This window comes from Natator depressus, chromosome 2 (genome assembly GCF_965152275.1).
Source record: "Natator depressus isolate rNatDep1 chromosome 2, rNatDep2.hap1, whole genome shotgun sequence".
Classification (NCBI taxonomy): domain Eukaryota; kingdom Metazoa; phylum Chordata; order Testudines; family Cheloniidae; genus Natator; species Natator depressus.
This window is the reverse complement of record NC_134235.1, coordinates 118,314,667-118,322,268: the sequence shown is the minus strand read 5'-3', so window position 1 is coordinate 118,322,268 and position 7,602 is coordinate 118,314,667. Positions and strand designations below refer to the sequence as shown.

General features: G+C 44.1%; 1 pseudogene; it reads left to right on the top strand.

Moving 5' to 3' along the window:
* The first annotated feature begins 6,864 nt into the window (after nt 1-6,864).
* On the top strand, nt 6,865-7,019 carry LOC141983532 (U1 spliceosomal RNA; annotated as a pseudogene).
* Nucleotides 7,020-7,602: the final 583 nt, after the last annotated feature.

The window sequence follows — 7,602 nt, the reverse complement described above, 5'->3', positions numbered from 1 at the left end:
GGAAGCTGGGGAGATAAATTCTGACCCTCTGCTGAAACAAGCTGGCCTTTCTCTCCTCTTGTTTGTTTGTATGAGCTGAACTAATATCACAGTGGAAATCTATACCACCTAAAAATGTCCTAGAATTTTTTTTAAAGGATCTTTCTGCACTAACCTCCTCAGAAGTGCTGGGTGTGTGAGGATCAATTTGGTGTGACAGTGATACATTCACAGAGAGAAGTTGTCACTTCACTAGACTTGTGGGGGACCATACTTACTGGGAAAACATAAAATATTATGGAATATAAAGGATTTATGTATGAAATAGTCTGTGAAATGCTACAAAGCAAACAGAAGAGCAGTTTATAAATCAATGGTGACAAAACAAGCAGTGTATAACATAAAATCTATAATGTAGAGCCTTTGTTCCAAAGCAGTGTTATTATTTCCTCTATAATATAATAAAAGCACTTCCCTTTCTATGTTCTGTAACAGCTAGGTTTGAGCTGGAGCCCAAGCTCTGGGACCCCGAGAAGGGGGAGGGTGCCAGAGCCCAGGCTCCAGTCTGAGCCTGAACATCTGCACTACAATTTAGTAGCCCCGTAGCCTGAGCCCCGTGAGCCTGAGTCAGCTGACACAAGTAATCTGCGGGTGTTTTATTGCCCCTTGATTCTAACCCCAGCTCTCTCCCTAGCTCACTTTATCTCTCCAGGCACCTCTGTGCCTCAGTTTCTCTATCTGTAAAATGTAAATAATCTATTTCACAGGGATGTTGCGAGGTTTAATTGATGTTTTTAAAGTGTTCAGAGATCTTCAGATGAGAAGGACTGTTAAGTAAATAGTATCAGTATCCCATTAGTACCAATTAATGTCAACTGTGGTGGGTCTGTGTGTGTGTGAGATGTTGTCACCTACCCAATAGAACGTGAATTGAGATCACCAATACATTCACGGAGGACTATGGAATAGTCATCAGATTGTAAAATATTTCATTACTACTCATTCCCAATTTGGCCCATTGCCAAATTAGTGAATTAGTGTCAAAAGGTTGCATAGCCTGTGATCAATTCCTCCCTCCATGTATTTTAAATGGAAATAATTTTCTTTTGCCATTCATTTTGTTACTACTTTTCATATTGTCTTCTCACTGTTTTCGTTTCAGCCATTTATTTGTCTTTCTAATAAGATGAGAGGACAGGCTATTACAAGGAGACCTCAAGCAATCTAGGTTTTAGGATATCTTTGAAAATTGAGTGATTTGTTATTTTATTACTATTATTTATTTGTATTGTGGTAGCTCCTAGGAGTCCCAATCCTAGAGCAGGATGTCATTGTGCCAGGTGAGGTACAAACCCAGAACAAAGAAGATGGTCCCTGTATCAAACAGCTTACAAGCGAAGGGTCAAATGAAGGCAATGTCAGCCCAGTTATTCACCCAGATGCACATTTTTGTATATTTTGTCCTGCTTAATCATTGATAGTATATTTAGGCCAAATTTTCTTAAGCTCGGAGCCCAGAGTTGACATTAGTGAGAATTGTGAACATTCAGCACTTCTGAAAAGCAGGCTGATTACAGATTTAGGTGTCTAACTTTCGGTACCTATGCTTAAAGAATTTGGCTATCGTATCCATTGCACAGTGTCTTGTACCTGTTCCTACATGTCTCGAGTGATTACTTCATGCATATCTGAAGTATTGTTGATAACAGAATGCTTTTCAATTTGTGGAAGGCATTTAGACAGAAAACCTCCATCCATCACCCCATATTCCACTCTTCTGAACATAATACTTCAATGCATGGAGAGGGGATATCAGCAATGTACTGTGTGTAGATCCAAAGATTGAGTTCCTTGACAGATTAAACAGCTTTAGTCTATGACAATTGATTACATTTCTGCTGCATGAAGGGTGCACAATGATGTTAATAGCTGGGAAAGAACACTGCATGAGAAAGTCCCTTCCCAGCCTCACTTCCTCAGGATGTTGTTTGGATTTAGAAATGTCTGCGGGCTGTAAAGCATCCACCCACGTTTCTAACTCCAATCTTTCCTGGTTGCTCAAGTTCCCTTAGGACCAACCTACCATGGTTTTTTTTAAGTTTGCCCTTTGGATCAGCAATACCCTTTGGAAGAACACTTTGTTTTGCTGGCAATCAGCACACGCATGCTGTTCAGAGCTGCAGGATCAGCAGAACAAGGAGCATTGCTCTTTAATGGCAGCTGTGGTTGTCTAATCTTAAAATACCTCTCAATATAATGACAATCAATGGCTCTACCTCCCTCTTCCTCATGCAGAAAGCTTGCCCAGGCCCGGCACTACACAAGCGCTCATTTTACCAATCTGTCAGATGAGATATCAGTAAGAGTTTCTTCATCCTCTGTAATTTCCGGAGGGACAATACTTCACCTAGCTCTGTAACAAAAGGTTAATCCTAGGGAAAGAAAAAAATATATAAAACGTATTAAGGGTATAGAACAAATCCTATTTCTACATCACAGAGGAGTTTAGAGGGCAGCCCATAACCTCGGGCCTGAGTCACTGCTGCTTTGAGATCTGACACACTCCTACCAATCACCATGGTGTAAATAGCCGAACAGAATGCTGTGCTTTTTGGCTGATGCTCAACTGGAAATGTGTCGCTTGATGGGACGGAGGGGATGCACGATTTCGAGCATTTGGGCAGTGCATTTCTACTGTGAAAAGTGACTCTAAGGGTATCTCTGCACTGAACTGGAGGTGTGATTACAGGACAGGTTGGCATACCTGAGTTTGTTTGGTTTTTGGTGAAATTGCAGTGAAGACATGGTGGTGTGGGCTTCAGCGGAGGCTGTGAAAGCTCGCCAGGGACCCCAGGTATGTACTCAGGTTGCTAGCCCATGCTGAAGCCCCCACCACTGTGTCTTCATTTCTATTTTCAGCCATGCTAGCTAAATTAAAGCTACCAGCTACACCCGTCCACGCTGCAATCACAGTGTAGACATACCAATTAAATGGCTTTGTGGGATTCCATGTCAATTGTGTCTCAGTTCAGCACTATCAAATCTGCTCCGTTTATGATTTGCAAGATGTTTTGTTCTAACTTCCAGCCTTAGGCATTCAACCCAGGAGCCAAAAATCAGCTCCTCCCCCTACCCCCACTTTGTGAATCATTGCGCGTAATAAAGGTTCTGCAGACCAAATTCTATGCTCAGTTCCACATGCTTTAATGCTGGTGAAGACGACGGGGGATATGTGGGTGTAACTGAGGGCACCATTTGGCCCTGCTGTTGGAATTTAGTTAGCAATTCTGTTGATAGTGAATGACCCAGAATAGAATCCGGCTCATTCTTCCAGGGCTGTGTTGTCTTTGCAGTGCTAACAGGAGTAAAAAATAGTAACAGCTTTTTTTTTTTGGTCTCTTTCTAATGTAACGTGCCCATTTTACTCTGCGTCAAAGTAGAATCACACTTTAAGCCAAGTTATAAAAAGAGCATTACCATTATTATCCCTACAGAGCCTAACTTGACAGGAAATCAGCGGAACTGACCTGGCAATACTAAGAAGTGGGATGATATTTTGTACATGATGGACACCAGCTTTCACCTTAAGAATCACAGAGAAGGGCTGATGGCCTCTTTTGCTCTTTTTCTTCCTTTCAAACAGGTCAGTTTTCACCATTATCCACTGGCCAGCTATCCTCCCATTCTAAACTTACCCCCTTTATAGAAAGCAATTAGACCTTCACTTTCCAAGATACATGGGTCAGGTGGTTTATAACCAAAAAACAGGATCAATTGTTCCTTTAAGAATCAGGCTTTTGTGTGTGTGTGTGTGTGTGTGTGTGTGTGCGTGCGCGCGCGCGAAGGGTTGGGGGAAAGCACCTTCCTAGACCTCTCCGGGAGGAAGTGTGCATCTCAAACTCCAGCTACCTGAGGGGAGCATGCCCATACTACACCCCTTAAAAGGGTGGAGTGTGTGCTACTCTCTGTGACTGGCAGCTTCTTCTTGTCCATATGGCGGCTAGGAGGAGGATATAATCATGCCTCCTTTCAGCTCTGGTCCCATAAGAGGGCTAGGTTCCTTGTGCTTTGCCCTCCTCTTGTGCACCTGTGCAAAGCCCTGTGGAAGAGCTAATACCATCTGGAGAAAATTTCCTAGTAGAAAAAACTATTTCTTGCTACTCAAGGGTCAAATCCAGAGGCCATCCTTCAGCGTGTGCCCAGTCCTTGGTCATTGAGGTCAGTCTCTGGAGCTGTGCTCCAATGGGACTTGGGGAAAAGTCAATCCCTTTGAAGTTTGCCTAGAAGGGACTGAATAACAGCTGAGTAAAAACTGAGGTCCTGAATCTCCTCTCATTTATAATCTGTAACTACATTAAAGTCAGTGGAGCTATTAGGGTGGAATGAAGAGGAGCATTAGGCTCCGAGTGAGATGATCAGACTATGGCCCCCAAAGGATCATTAGCCTAGGGGCGCCATAAACTCCCCCCACCCACCCCCCGTATGTGTAAAGATACCATATGGAGTGAATGTGTAGAATGGCTCATTAGGAGCAGTATTTGTTGTGAAAAGATGAGTGCTTGGCTTGCAGTTTTGAGAAATCCACACTTTTTTGCCTTTTCCCCACCTTGGGACACAGCTATCATTCTGCATTAACCCATGAAATGATGTGATATATATAAAAAACCCTAAAATTTAAATTCTAGGGAGATTGAAATCCATGCTTCAACCACCCTCAGAAAATGAAAACTGACATGTCCCCTACCACAGTTCCTTCAGTGCTGAGATGTCTCATGACGCACATACTGCACAGTGGGGAAGCCTCCATTTGCAGGGAGACAAAATATTTACACATATACACACAGGCAGAAATACAAAAATCAAAATAATCCTCATTATTGGACGCAAGGCTTGATTCAGGTGTTCTTTCCACACCTCTCAGCTGGATGACTCTATAACTGTACTTTTGCAAAGTTCTCATACTAGTCAACAGTATGTTTGGGGCTAAATTGTAGCTATATAGTTGGCAGTTCAGGAGGGGTGAGTGAAAGATCCTCTCTATCCCCCTCCACACCCACCCTGCTGGGCTTGTGTACAAAGGGATGTGCTACCTTGAGTTCCTGGTAGTCAAGAACCAAAGAAGTCTTTTGGGGCTCCAGACTCTCAAAAGAAGAGGACATGGGTGGGAGAGATGAGATGGGGCAATACTCGGCCCTTCCTCTACACTGTACAGCAGAACTGGGGTGCCTTAGGGCACACTACACCCTCCAGGCCTTGCTGCCCAAGCATACCCACAGGCATTGGGCCTACCTCACGCATCATCCCCCTCAGGGCTGATGCCAATGTGCAGCCTCCGTTCCCCACATCTCATCAGCCCCCATGCTGGTATTGGCTGAAAACCAAATTTTTTCTCTCAGGATTCCTTCAGAAATGAAACCTTTGGAGAAGTGAACTCCATCCCTGCTGCAAGAGCCATGGCATTTGGCATTTCAAAGGGAATCTAGCTCAATTATGTGATGCAGTACAGTGTGAGTCTTTCTTAGCACTTTGCCTGGCAGGTTATACATCAGGGCAGCAGTGGGTTAGTTTGCTCTTCTGCTATATTAACAGATGTGCATAGTGCGTCAGACTGAACGAAGAGAGAGGAAACAGAGAGGTTCCTTGTGCTTCTGGACTTTTGTGCAGCACAGCACTTAGCTAGGATTGCATGAAGGTGCTATAGGCCTCAACTTGCCAAGTCATATGACTATGCAGAATATGAGCTTTCGTTTAAAAAATGTTGAGCCATGATAATGGTGGTGAAAACATTGAAAACGGGGCTCAGCTTGTACCTGATGCAATGATGTCTGTTTGAGTTTGCAGAGAGCCTCAAACAATAACTCTGTGCACTGTGCCATTCATCTTAGCAGTGTGTTAACTCCAAAGCCTGCTGCACTGGGGAGCCCCAATAACATTATCCCAGCAGTAGGCTCTGTGTTGTGGTCTGAGGAGAAAGTGCAATGGGACAAACCCATTTACTTACCCAAGCAGATACACCCTGAGTCCTGGTTAAGTATGCCAGATGGGTCTGTGTTGCCACTGGTGCCTCTCTGGTAGGGGAGAGGAGACCCCCTATTGCTGCTCTTGCTACTCCTAAGGGGAAGGAGGCCCTCTGTCATTTCTTGGGAGAGGACACCTTATGCCACTGCCCCGCCTTCATGGAAGGGGAAAGGGCTGCCCTGCCTCCATCACCCCAAATGAGGGGTGGGGCTGCAGCGGGCCACATATCACAGTATGCCTAGGCTCCTGAATTGCCTTACTTTGGCCCTGACTCCAGTAAAAGTCATGATATAAAAATGATAGATAACTATCTAATGTGTTGATGAGATGGTGTGCACATGCAAGTACGTGGCAGGGAACAGCTCTAAAACTTGAAGGGATGTTTTTCCACCAAGCTGGAGAAAAGGAGCCTCCCACTGCCAGAAGCCCATCAGGAACAAAACCTAAGTACTGAGCGTGTCGCTTTCCAGGGAGTTTGGTGACTGCGCTGCATCATCTGTTTTGGGGTCTGACAGGCTGTGGTGCAAGCGAGGAGCTGAAAAGGAATATTTATTTAACATCTACTGGTTTGCAACTCTTCAGAGAACAGGGTTAACTTGCAAAAAACAGCAGAGTCGAATCGATGAGTCGTATGATAATGCTGCCGCCATTGCTGTGGCATAGTGACTTTCAGAGCCAGACTCAAGCAAAGTTATAAATGGAGCTCTGCCATGACTGTCTACAAAGGACTGAACTGGATGGGGACAACCTAACTGTACCAAGTATGGAAATGTTATTCTTTCTGAGTCAAATCCTGAGAGCCTTTGTCAGCTTTCATTTAGGGTCGGATTGGGACTCAGTCTCTGCGAGGCTGATCGTGTGAGTAAGGGCTCAGGAGATACCATTACCACCATGGTGGTTTTCCCAAAGTGAGACTCATCCATTGCACGCCGGGTGTGCTGACCCCTGCAATTTCCCTCAAATGCAGGAAACTCAACTGCATAATTTGTGGTAGTGGGGGACTGTGTCTGTGCTTTCCCCTGGGGGGAAAAATATGTGAGTAAGGGTTACAAAAATTAGCCCTTAGTGTTTACCCAGTTGTTATTACAGTAAGTTCCCATTGAAATCAATGGAAGGCTGTGCCTAAGTAAGGATTGTATAAGGACTGAGTAACACTGAGTAAATTCCTCAGGCTTCTGGGGCCTGTTTCTTCTTTACACTAAGGTCTCCCCACAGTTCTATGGTATTGTAACAGAGCTTTAAAGTGGAACTAAATGAAATTTACATCCACCTTATGTGTAAAGGAGTCTTAGTGTAAATAAGAATCAGGTCCTTTGTGTTTTCCACAGATGTACTTAGTTTACCTGGAGTTAAGGGTGGGAAAAACCTATCACTTTCTTCAGAAAAATTCCCTAATGAGAACATTGCAGCTTTCTGAAATGTGTAGAAAGCCAAGTTAGACAAAGATGCCATATAGGGCTACAATGGCATAAATCTTTTATGTTTGAAAATCTGTGGTGGTGCAAATGGAGACAAACATTGCTCAGTCAGCCAGGCATCAGAATGTTTTTATTTAGGCCTTGGAGGAGCCGAAGGGAGGGGAACAGAGTGTGGGTGTAGAGACAG